This window comes from Nycticebus coucang, chromosome 10 (genome assembly GCF_027406575.1).
Source record: "Nycticebus coucang isolate mNycCou1 chromosome 10, mNycCou1.pri, whole genome shotgun sequence".
Taxonomy (NCBI): domain Eukaryota; kingdom Metazoa; phylum Chordata; class Mammalia; order Primates; family Lorisidae; genus Nycticebus; species Nycticebus coucang.
In genome coordinates, this window is record NC_069789.1 from 19221750 (window position 1) to 19235023 (window position 13274).

A 13274-nucleotide genomic window follows, 5' to 3' on the forward strand; every position below is an offset into this window, starting at 1 on the left:
CTAGACTAGGGCTTCTGGACTCACACTTTGACGCTCAGTGCAGGAGTGGCCATGATCTGCACAAATCAGTCCACTTTTATGTTAATCTCTGTTAAACAATTCTCTGGGTTTTAGAAAATGGGAATATATTGGATCATATATAATCAGAAAATTTACAACATGGTTTTAGACTCTTGAGAGGTTCAGCAATGTTAGAATCGCTCTTGCTTTCTTATTTTTCTAACCCCCCTCCCCTTGTCCTTGGTCACTATTTCTCTTCACCCACTTCAAAGCCCTGCATTTCTCTCAGTTGCCTTCATTCTCACTGACTATGAAGCGATTTCCTTCATGGGAGATGTGATAGTTTGGATGAGAAACGGCCTTCCAGGGAGCCAGGCTTACAGCATGTTAGCTGAGCGACCTCAGTGAAGAGATACAAGAGGTACTGTTTCTCTTTTTTAACAACTGTAGGAAAAATCTCACCACAGACAGAGTTGATCCCATCTGGGTCAGGAATTTTTCCCTGGGCCGATCCCTGTGGCCAGGACATAGGATGCTGAAATGGAGAGCACCATTAATTCTCACAAAAGACAGGGTGGAAACAATTATACAAAGAGGAGAACTTGCTGCTGTCAAAAGATACAAATAGGGGATGCTGGGCAGGAAAAGCACAATAGATGCTCAGCTGAAAAATAAATTTCTTACAGAGATTTTTGGTGAGAAAATCATAGGTTTTTATTCACTTCCCATCTTTCCTTAGAACTCAGAGATAAATCCCTGGAGGTGGGTCAAAGAATAGCTTAGTGGAAGACTATACTCAGAATCCCCCTCCCTGGGGAAGCACCTGTGGCTGAAGGAGTTGGGCGCTGGCCCCATATACTGGAGGTGGTGGATTCAAACCCAGCTCCAGCCAAAAAAAAAAAAAAAAAAGAATCCCCCTCCCTTTCTATAACCAAGGCTCAAATACTGGACCTACCCGTGTGCCAACTCTCTTTTCCTGGACAAGTTCTTATCAGGAGGCTTTTATTTCCCATGCCATAAATTCATGGTAACCATACCATCACCAACCCTATAAACAAACATGCTTGGTGTGTCTAAATCTTAGAATAAGTACTCTCTGGGATTTCTTGTGGAAGATGTGTAATGTTTTACATTTTTCATCACTATATGAAAAGAATGAGAATACACACTTCTAATGATGTGTAGGGTCCCTGCAATGATGAATTCCTTGGAGCTTTTGTAAAGTGTTTTCAGGTTGTTTCAGAATGAATGTGATGTAAGTAGAAAACATCTAATTACTGTATCTGATGTTATTTTTGTTCTGCTAAAAAAATTAATGAATGTCCCAACTTTTTGTATAATGCTCTATTTTACTAAAATGCCATGGAAAGAAACTTTCACTCTTTTAAATCAAGAGGAATAGAGAGAACAATTGTATTTCTGGGGTATTTTATATACATCCCTCACCAAAATAAAGAACATGAACTAGGGGACATGTAAAGATTTTCTCCACCATTATACCAAGCCTTAAACTTATCTTGCCAGATTGACACATTTTATCCAGATTATCCCATTTCCTCCTTAAATATCACATTATTAGTTTTTTAAGCAAAAAGAAAAGTTCTCTCTATATGACCTTTAGAAATACAATCATGTCATGCTTTTGTATAACTCAATAAGGAAAGCATTCAGTGTTGAAGATCCAGTTTTCAATGCCTTATTTTGGTTTCCTTTGGTTATGGAAACAAATCAAGCATGGTAGTTCTTGACTCTTAAATTTCTATCCCAGCTTCAACCTTGATTGTATAACTTGTCTCCTCAACATCAGAATTTGGCATTATCTAATTATCTAATTCCATCAAACAGAAGTCTTAATTCTTCCTCCCTAAAAGTGTTCCCCAAACCAAAAGTCCTCTGTCAGTTGTGAAGACGCCATCTCTCAACTCGAAACCCATCCTTCTCTTAAATTGCCATGCTTGGGGCTGAGATTCTTTTTTTTTTTTTTTATTAAATCATAACTGTATACAATGATATGATTATGGGGCATCATACACTCACTTCATAAACCATTTGACACATTTTTATCACAGTGGTTAACATAGCCTTTCCGGCGTTATCTCAGTTACTGTGCCAAAACATTTACATTCTACATTTACCAAGTTTCGCAAATACCCCTGTAATATGCACCACAGGTGTGATCCCACCGATTCCCCTCCCTCTACCCACCCCCCCCTTTCCCACTTCCCCCTATTGTTAAGTTGTAGCTGTCTTATAGCTTTCATGTGAGAGTCCCAAATTAGTTTCATAGTAGGGCTGTGTACATTGGGTATTTTTTCTTCCATTCTTGGGATACTTTACTAAGAAGAATATGTTCCAGCTCCATCCAGGTAAACATGAAAGAGGTAAAGTCTCCATCTTTCTTTAAGGCTGCATAGTATTCCATGATGTACATATACCACAATTTATTAATCCATTCGTGGATCGATGGGCACTTGGGCTTTTTCCATGACTTAGCTATTATGAATTGGGCTGCAATAAACATTCTGGTACAAATATCTTTGTTATGTTGTGATTTTTGGTCTTCTGGGTATATGCCTGGGGCTGAGATTCTTAAACCTACATTTCTGCTCTGTCAGCTGCTCCCCATTAGGCCCTGCCAGTAGGGGATGCTAGAGGAAGACTTCAAGACTGGAGGAGGAAGCCAGAAAAGGACTTGCTCCACTTTCCTATTTACTTCCTGTTCCTGGTTTGCTTCCTATCCTTTTTTTTTTCTTTTTTATTGTTAAATCATAGCTGTGTACATTAGTGCAATCGCCTGTACCCATTCTAAGATGCACCATAGATGTGGCCCCACCCATTACCCTCCCTCCACAAAAACCTCCCCCCTCCCTTCCCCATCCTTGGCCCTTTCCCTATAGTCTTGTGCTATAGTTGGGTTATAGTCTTCATGTGAAAGCTATAATTTAGCTTCATAGTAGGGCTGAGTACATAGGATACTTTTTCTGCTTCCTATCCTTGTTTGAACTTCCTCTTCCTGTCAATGTGACCCCTAGCAATGCTTTTTCCACCTGGCAGCAACAATTCATTCCAATTCCAGCAGTGATCCCAGTTTTTCTTTGCTCTTGTGATGACTTCTTAGAGAAACCAATAGCAGCAACCACCTGGCACAGAGCATCTCACAGTGACTTCATAGTGTACTTATTATGCTGCCTCCATGGCAAAGCTGGCACCCCCTTGTTCTTAGCCCTGCCGCCCCTCCTCTAAGGAGGTCTTGGTCTTGGTCTTAGTCCTGCCTGGCCCCTCTTTTAGGGAGGTCTTGGTCTTGGTCTTTTTCTAATTTCCTTGGTCATAGTCAGGACTTTTAATGATGATAACAGCAGTCCCAGCTTTCAGTTCAGTGAAACCTTTACTGCGACCACGGCCGAAGTAGATTTTCTCTAGTATTAAAATCTTTGTATCAGGAGTATGCAATCACATGGGAATATAAAACAAAAATTTTGAGAGAGTAAGCGTAATAGATTCCACTTCCATCCTTTTGTTCTGGAACCTGTCTTTCCTGGCAGCTGGAGAGATGGTAGCATATATTGATGGGAGTCCCACAGAACAGGGCATGTCTTGCAAGAAGCCCCCAGATGTAGTGTGTCATTTTCTCTCAATTTGCATCAGAGCTGCAGTATTTGTAGGTCTTCTCAATGTGGTGCAAGGCCGAGTGCTCCTAGATGGTAGGAGTCATGACAGGACTGAACTACTGTGGGCCAGCCTGTCACTTCCCCGTGCTACTGAGAGATAATGGAGAGCCAGACACCATGTCGTGTGGGGCAACCACAGTGGTGTTTCTGACCTTACATAAATGCATGTTTGACTATGCTTATTGAGACATTAAAGAGTAAGAAAAATAGCAAGACATAATTGTAAGGTGGACTTTACCTAACAAATGCAATCAGTGTAACCTGGTTTCTTGTACCCTCAATGAATCCCCAACAACAACAAAAAAGAGTAAATAAAATAAAATACTAAATAAGTATCTATTCAGATGAAGATAAATTCTAGGCTTCACAATAATAAAAGGATTCCAGTGTAATTATCTTGTCACCAGAAAATCAGTTGGTCCCTGAAGCCATTTCAGGAACTCAGGGTAAATTCCTGTTGGGAAATGGCACACTTGGGAATCATACTAGCTATTGACCCTTGTGCGGCTCTATCCCTATCAGATTTTACTACCATAGCCTTTTTATACATAAGACCATTGCAGAAGCTTGGGGTTGGCTGGAGAAGAAGCAATATAGACAGCCATAAAATGGGACTCTCTGTATACTGAACAGAACACATCAGTGACTAGTGGAATAATGAGAAGAGATGATATTGAGTGGATAATGTATTTGGGAAACCCTTGATACTGGAATATAATTAAACTTACTATACAGAGCAGAGCCAATGTTCCCCATCGAACAAGTGACCTAGACACCAGTCTACTCCTGAACTAAGCAAAATGAGAATCGAAATTGGAGGGCTTTAAAACTACTAAGTCCTCTGAGAGAGACTTCATATGGTGTCCTAATTAACTCTTCCATGTCTTTTTCTTGCACGCATGCAGTTAGGAACCTTAGCCAGGTCATATATTTCAGCAGGAGTGTATCTCAAATTCAAGTTAGGCTTTCTCTATTAAATAAGGGTCCCATTTTTCTAATTCTTCCCATATAGAGTACTTTTTAATAGTATCCTGGATGTTGTAAATGTTATGTTGTGAAGGCTCTGTAGTCTGTGTTCCTTTAAAGAGTGCTGTTGTTGTATGAGTGGGCAGCTAATTTGGTTGTACTCAAGTTGAAAATTAGATAGTAGTCCAACTCCCAGTTCAGTTCTTTTGTCCTTAGTTGAGGGTCTGGAAGTCTTCCCAGATTCAGGGGCCAGCAAGAGACTTAAGAAAATTGTATATATTAATATTTTGTGTTCTCCATCTCTGCTCTTTGCTTTCTAGGATTTTCTTCCCACTTTCCAGTAGATATGATTGTCCTGGGCTCTGTCCCATGTTTTCTCAAGCCAGAATGACTGTGGAGTTTTACTTGGGTTTTGGCTGTCCCAACTGTAGCCTGCCATTAGGCTAAAAGCCATAACAAATGGGAAACTAACTCCATGGCATGCTCTGCTCCCAAGAGTTGGCCTTCCTCCAAAATCTGCCTGCCTTTGTTCATTCACCAAAGCATTCGGGTGGTTGTTTTCATGCTGCTTCCAGTGTTGTTGTCATCTCTGGAGTAAGAGGTGATTCTGCCAGATCATCAGTAGAGCCGACTGTCTTGGTTTTAATCCCACTTTATCACTTACTACGTGTATGAACTAAAGCAAGTTATTTAATTTATACATATTTTAGTTTTCTTGTTTATAAAACGGAAAAAATAATTCTGTCCATATTTAACATTGTGGGAAAAGATTATGTGACATTATTCATCTAAAATACTTAGGAAAATTATTATCATTGACTATGACAGAATGAATATCTGAGTGCATTTTTGAGATTTCTCCCAATACATTTAGCCATTTCCTCTATGAATAATAATTGTGATTCATTTCAAATTTTTAAACAATGTATCATCTTGGACAGAGTAAGATTAAATTCACTGATAAATTTTCACAAATGTGTTCAGTCCCAAGTTACAAACCATCATTCTCATTTCAGGTGATGTTTCCCTAGATACTTAAATGTTAAATTATATCATATCATATTTCCAATGCCCAGATATTGTGATTTATAATATTGTGATTTATAACTACTTTATGAAGAGTTAGAATTGACTTTATGGTTTTTCTCAAGACACTCTCAAACATAAATTATAATTCCTTATTATTAAGTAAAAATGTAATGTTCAAGTTGGCCTTTTTCACTCTTTAGCATCTACGTGAAGGCCAAATATAAGTCATTGTTGTTTTAATCACCTCTATTTTTAAAACAGCTGTCCTCCTATTTTGCAAAAAAACTTATCACCTTGAATTTTACTATGGTGATTTACCCCAGGGGCTATAAAAAACTTCCAATATACAGAGAGACAGATCAAAATAAGAGCATCCCAGAATCTCGGTAGCCTTCTTTAATTAAAACAGGATCATCCTTATTGGGCTTCTAGCCTGTCCATATATTTATTTCTGCTAAGGGCAATAGAAATGAGGGAATTGGACTTATTTTGTCAACCTATTTGAGTACAGTCATATTGTCCAGCGGAACAACAGACTTTGACTATTTGATTTACATGTGTTCTTACCTGTCCCATCCTCTGGTCTTTGTCAAAGAATTTACTACATTAAGGACAAATCTTTGAGGGCAAATCACAGAGAATATCTATAAGGAATATTAAAAGCAAGAGAATTTTACTCTCTTATAGCAACAAAGGCGTGTGTCTATCTAACTTTCTATCAATCATCTATCTTAGAATTTGGAAATAAGATTGTTATCGTGGGAATGCATATAAATAAAGTTAATTTAAATTGAAAAATAAAGGAATATTTTTCTGACAAAAATTATTCCAGTTTTGCTATAATTTGATAATACGGATTAGATTTGGAAGTCAGGTTATATCATGAATATTTTCTACAGTTTCAATTAGGTAAATCTGAAGTTCCAGTGTTTTAAGACAATATTTTAAAAATACATATAACAAGTATTTTATAACTATGGTGATATTTTGAAGGGAACAAAATTTCAACTTTCCCAAACTTCTGTTCATAGTGAGTTCAATAAGTATCTCTAAGTAAAAGAGTAACAAGTCTAACTAGTAGTCATTTGATGAAGAAAAGTAAATCTTAACTGGTATAGTACCAGGGAGCAAAAAAGTAAATGACTCCAGAGACTAGAGATAAATCCTTTCACAAGTCTAAAGATTACTAATACTTAGTTTTCAAGAAAATTATAGGTGCAAAGAATCAACATGACAGCTAAACATTAAATGAATAAAAATTATTAATCACTTTGTCAGTTCTGGTATTCAAATCAGAAGAAAAACTTTTTTTAAAAAAGACAGTGATATTGTTATATGAAAAAAACTTTCTATTCCCATCTACTTATTATCTGCTTCGTAAATGTTTACATAAGAAACATGAAAAATAGCAACAAAACTCATGATGAACACTGTCTCAAACTAACAATATATAATATTCACCTGTGAAAATGTAAACTAATCTTTAAAATCCTCATCCATTTCATTTTAAAAAGCATTTCTAATGTTAAACAAAATTACAGGAGATTGTTGTTTTGGGCTGAACTCTTACACTAGGCCCCAACAGACCAGACCAAACCAAAAGAGAGTCACTTATGCTAAATGTCACATAATCTCACTGAAACTTCAAGGAAGTAGGCAGGTCTCCAAACTGGTTTTTCCTGAAAACAGGAGATTCCAATGTACCTGAGACAGCCTAAGAGGATGTCCTCTCTTTACTAACCCTTATAAGAAAAGTAACCGGAAATATTATCAACCAATCAGCTTTCCCCCCTATTCTGTTTCCTTCTGTTACAGAGCCCAATCCTCTCCCAGTAGGAGTGCTCATTCTCTTTTATAGACTGGGGCTGTCCCCTCTAAATTGTGACTAGGCACCAATTAGACATATAATTAAATTTGTCATAAATTTCTGACATTAATACATATTTATATTTTTGATTTAGTAACTATCAAAACATATGATCAACTATTTACATTGTTAAACGAAATATTCCATTTCCTTAAGCACTAAGTTTGACAATTAATATCTCTGATATTTCACTTTGACACTTCTTATTTTATTTTTATTGTGAAGGTACATTCTTATTCTTTCAAATGCACAGCTTGGCTGTGTTTATCTTTAAAAAATTTTTAAAGCAGGGCAGAGCCTGTGGCTCAAGGAGTAGGGTGCCGGTCCCATATGCTAGAGGTGGCGGGTTCAAACCCAGCCCTGGCCAAAAATCACAAAAAAAAAAAAAAAAAAAATTTTTAAAGCAATTTTTGTGAAACCATGGGCTAAGCAAAAAATTCACATTATTGTCTAATATGAGTTCTGTCATGGAACCAATGCAGCTCAAAATATCAACAAAGCATTTGGGATGAATGTGGCTAATGAACTCACAGTATGTGGATGGCTTAAGAAATTCTATTCTGGGGCGGTGCCTGTGGCTCAAAGGGGAAGGGCACCGGTCCCATATGCCAGAGGTGGCGGGTTCAAACCCAGCCCCGGCCAAAAACCACACACACACACACAAAAATAAATAAATAAAATAAAAATCTAAAAAAAAAACAAAAAGAAAGAAATTCTATTCTGGTGATTTCAATCCTGAATGTGAGCCATGTAGGCAACCTGAGACTAAGGTGGATAATCATGAACAGAAAGCTATAGTGGAAGCGAATCCATCTCTACCATCATTGCTGCTGGAATTAGCAGCAATGTTTGACATTACTATTCCAACAATATTGGATGATTTGAAACAAATTGCATGGTAAAGAAGCCAGATAGCTGGGTTCCACGTGAATTAAATGAGCGTAAGAAGAGAAATTGGCTGGAAGCTTGCCTTTCTGTGCTGTCACCACATTAAGGTGAACTGTATTGTTTCATGTGATGGTAAATGGATTATTTTTGATAATCGCAAGCATTTAGCATAATGGTTGGATAAAGGCAAAGCTCTGAAACACAGTCCAAAATGGAATATTCATTTTAAAAAGCCAGTGGTGTTTGTGGTGGTCCAATGCTGGTGTTGCCCACTACAGCTTCGTGAAACCTGGTCAGTTGATCACAGCCAATCTCTGCTTCAGCTAATTGGATGACATGATGAGGATGCTTGAGATTAAGCAGCAAAGACTGGTCAGTAGACATAAGCCAATCTTCTTGCAAGACAACACTATTGTACAAATAACACTGCTCAAACTACAGAAACTGTATTGGGAAACTCTGTCATCCACTGTATTCACCAGACCTTGCATCAACTAGCTATCACTTTTTCCAGGTTTGGGACTGGTTCTTTCAAGGAAAAATATTCAATTCTCATCAAGCTGTGGAAAATGCCTTTAGTGATTTCATCCACCAGTTGCTCTCCAGGCTTCTGTGCTGCTGGCATAATAAAAAGCCACTGTTAAAATAGCAAAATTGTGTCAATAGTTTAGGTACATATTTCATTGTATTACTTCTTGTTGGAGATATAATAAACTATACTTTTGATTCTAAACTGGATATTTCAGATTTTGACTGATATTGTACTATTAATACTTTTGCAATGATGTGCAAAGATGAGGTATATTCAATAACCTTTAGACAATTCCTGCCTTAATGCTCTCTGTGATTTCATATTTGATAGGGAATCTTTCATAGACACGGTAATAAAGAAGGTAGCAGCTTGACCATGGCCAAAAAAATCAAGCTATATCCTGTGACTGGGATGATAGCATCTGCGGTGAGCTGCATGTGAGGCCAAGGTGGTGGCGTATCTGGACATTGACAATGTCTACCTGGCACTTATAGTGCACCTGGGGAGATGAAGCATATGCATCCCAAGCTATATAAAGAGATAAAGCATTGGCCACATTGTGTTCTATTGTACATTAAACTTATATTTTAAGAAAGACCAAAAAAGCAGTCCTGATAGCTATTTGTGGGTAGCTGGCCCAGTACTCACAGATAGATTTTGGTAATCTCCTGCTAATCTGCTAATCCTAGAAACAATTTCATAAAATACTAACATCAGATGAAGTCACTCTGTGACCATGACCCTGTGAGACAAGAGTCTTGCAAATTATGCCAGAGGAAAGACAAAAAGAACACAATGCAAACCATAAAAATGACCAACTGTTCCTTTCTCCCAGCCAACACAAGTGACAGCCAGCCTCTTGACCTGATCCATCTTCTACTGCTTGAGCCCTATTCCCCCTACCTGCTAGATAAAAATCTCAAGCTACCCACTCAAAATTGTTTCAGCTATCTGATAGTATTCAGTCTGAAACAACTGCCCACTCCCTTAGCCCGTCCCCTAAATCATCCAGCACAACAAATGCAAATTCCTTAGCAAATCTCTCCTCACACTCTTACTGAGTTGCCTCCTGGTGCCTCCACAGGCCTCCATCGTGTGCATCTCCCTTTTTACAGCAAGTCATAAAACTACTCTGATGTAGTCCTTATGGTCCTTTGGTCAGTGAGTGTGGACTCTATATGAAATCCTTTAATCATCACAGTGAGTTAAAGACAGTGTTATGAGCCCCATTTGTACAGATGATCAAACTGAGGAATATAGAGGTTGAGTACATGGGCTGAAGTGACAGCCAGGGAGTATCCCAGTTGGAATCTCAACCATGATAGTCTGAAACAGAGCCATGCTCTGTGCTCTTACTATGCTGCCACTCAAGGAAAAGGAGAGTTGTGCAATAATAACACATTACAGTGCAGGATGGGCAACACATCACAAAAGGAATCAGAGAAGGAAAAGTCAGGATGGACTTTAGAGAGAGAAAGCCAAAAAAAACTTTGTGGAAGAGCCAATTCATGAACAGACGTGGAGGGCTGGGATGGAGCTGATCGTTTCAGGACAGAAAAGGAGGCAGACAAGCAATGACTCTCAGATCCCTAGAGTGAGGGGATCTCACAGAAGTGACATACCTGAGGCAGGACAGACACCAGAGGAAACTTTCTACATGGTGATTTGTGACAACTGGTTGGTCGAGACCTCTTCCAGTTCCATTCAGGTTTCTCAGAACCACTACAGGATCAGCTGGGAAATCAGTATGAATCTGTTGGGGAGAGAAAGTCATTTCTTTCTTTCTTTCCTTTTTTTTTTTTTTTTTTGTAGTTTTTGGCCAGGGCCAGGTTTGAACCTGCAGCCACCTCTGGTATATGGGGTCAGCACCCTATTTCTTTGAGCCAGAGGGGCCATCCAGGAGAGAGAATGTCATTTCTTTTCTTTTCCTTTTGCCTTCAAAATCCAAATCTATTTTTAATTATTATTTTTTTTTTGAGACAGAGTCTTATTATGTTGCCCTCGGTAGAGTGCTGTGACATCACAGCTCACAGCAACCTCAAATTGTTGGGCTTAACCAATTCTCTTGCCTCAGCCTCCCAAGTAGCTGGGACTACAGGCACCTGCCACAACACCCAGCTATCTTTTGTTGTTGTTGCAGTTGTCATTGTTGTCTAGCTGGCCCCGGCTGGGTTCGAACCCACCAGCCTTGGTGTATGTGGCTGGCCATTGTGCTACGGGTGCCAAGTCAAAATCTAAATCTATTTTAAGAACTCTAGAAATCCCAATGCAACTTTATGACTACCCTACTTCCCCAGGTGAGATAAAGACAGATTCAAGTTTTGTTTATACTTCTTGAGTGGATTGAACATTTCAGCATGACAGTGCATAAATAAAATTTAAGTGGGACACCATTGTGGTAAAGTACTAGAAAGACAAAGATAATTAAAAACAAAAAAGTAGCTTCTGCTCCCAAGAAGATGGAATAGACACATTCTTCCATGTTTCTTCCAAAAATTCTTCCAATTCCAATAATAATCTCTCATCATATCAACAATCAGGAAGATGCCATGCTAAATGAAAATGATAATCGATAAATACTGTGCCAATACTAAGATGACATAGTTGTTAGAATTATCTTTTTTTTTAAGAGATGTGGTCTCTCCAGCCCAGGCTGGTCTTGAACTCCTGGCCTCAAGTGATCCTCTCCTATCACAAATGAGATTACAGGTGTGAGCCACTGCACCCAGCTAGAATTATCTGATAAAGATTTTAAAGCATCCACCATAAAAATTAATTAAAAAGCAATTACAAACATGCTTACAAACAACTGAACAAAGAGAAAATCTCAACAAAGAAGCAGAAGATAGGTTTCAATTAGCAATAATTGCACCTCCAATAAACTTCTTTGGCTACCATACTGCCACTGCACAAAGCAGAAGAAGATATGAAGAACCAAGTGGAAATTTTAGAACTGAAGAATGCAATAACTAAAACAAAAACCCTGTGATGAAATCGACTCAAAAGGAAAAGGAAGCCAATGAAGGAAAGTTTGCCTTTGCAACAGATTATGACGGAGTACTTAGACATTCGTAGGCAACAAGCACAAAATAAATCTCAACTTAAGCCTCACACCTTTTACAAAAACTATCTCAAAGTAAATCACAAATTTAAATGTAAAATATTTCCCCCATCCATCTCTGATATTTTCAAAGATGTTCTTTTTAGTTATGGGCACAATGATTTTTCACTAAAAATTCACTTTTGAGCTCCCATTTAGGAAAATTCATTCCGTTTTCAACTTCTGTACAGACATGGGGTTGAGGGGAAAGGGTGTTTTCAAACAAACTTATTTATAAAATAATCATCACTGTAAATGTAAAGCCATCTTTTTTCAGCTTAGGTATTGCCATTCTGCATTTCCATCACCTTTCCAAAGTAAGTGAAGTCTTCATCATTTGTGTTGAATCCATGAACTCCCTGACCAAACTTCCAAAGAGGGATGTTATCCCATGAAGAGCTTCCATTCTCACCAGGGCATAAGCTTTTCTTTTTTTTTTTTTTTCTTTGTAGAGACAGAGTCTCACTTTATGGCCCTCGGTAGAGTGCCGTGGCCTCACACAGCTCACAGCAACCTCCAACTCCTGGGCTTAAGCGATTCTCCTGCCTCAGCCTCCCGAGTAGCTGGGACTACAGGTGCCCGCCACAATGCCCGGGTAGCCATAAGCTTTTCTTATTACTTCCCTTAGCCTATAAAATTTCTCTTATTTACTAAGATATCAGGAGGCTCTTCTCTGATCTCTATTTTTACAAGTAACATATGTATACATGGTCAGGGGCTTATTAGAAAGAATGCCTTGCTAAATTACTTAACAAAGAGTTCTCACCCTGTGCTAGTGCTCTACTAAATGTTAATTCTTGCCACAGGCAAGGTATCACAGTTAACCCTACTTTACAGATGTGAATCCTGAGGTATGGGCAGGTCAAGTAAACTGAGGTAGGTTTCATAGGTATGAAATGGTGATGCTGGAATGCAAATGTAGGCAATCTGGCTCCACATGATGGCTTACAGCCATCTACTACCCTCTCCACTCTACTATCCATTTCTCCCACTCATGGTTTCTAAATTATCTTTCATTACTCCTTTAATTAAATAGGTTTAAAATGTAAATATTAAGAGCTTACTCTTCTGGTTATATGTAAACAGTTATAAAAGCTAGTTGTTTGCACCTTAAAAAGGAAAATAAAACCTGAATAAGCTATGTTGTCATTTCTAAAACACACCAGAAAGTTAGGGACACAAAGAAATGTCATTTCAAAAGTGCTAAATTCTTATTAGGGGAAA

General features: G+C 38.3%; 1 non-coding gene across 1 annotated transcript; it reads right to left on the minus strand.

Annotated features, from left to right (window-relative positions):
• Nucleotides 1-11724: 11724 nt before the first annotated feature.
• On the minus strand, nucleotides 11725-11867 carry LOC128597776 (U4 spliceosomal RNA). The gene has a single exon (XR_008383337.1). It is a non-coding gene; the product is annotated as a U4 spliceosomal RNA (small nuclear RNA).
• Nucleotides 11868-13274: the final 1407 nt, after the last annotated feature.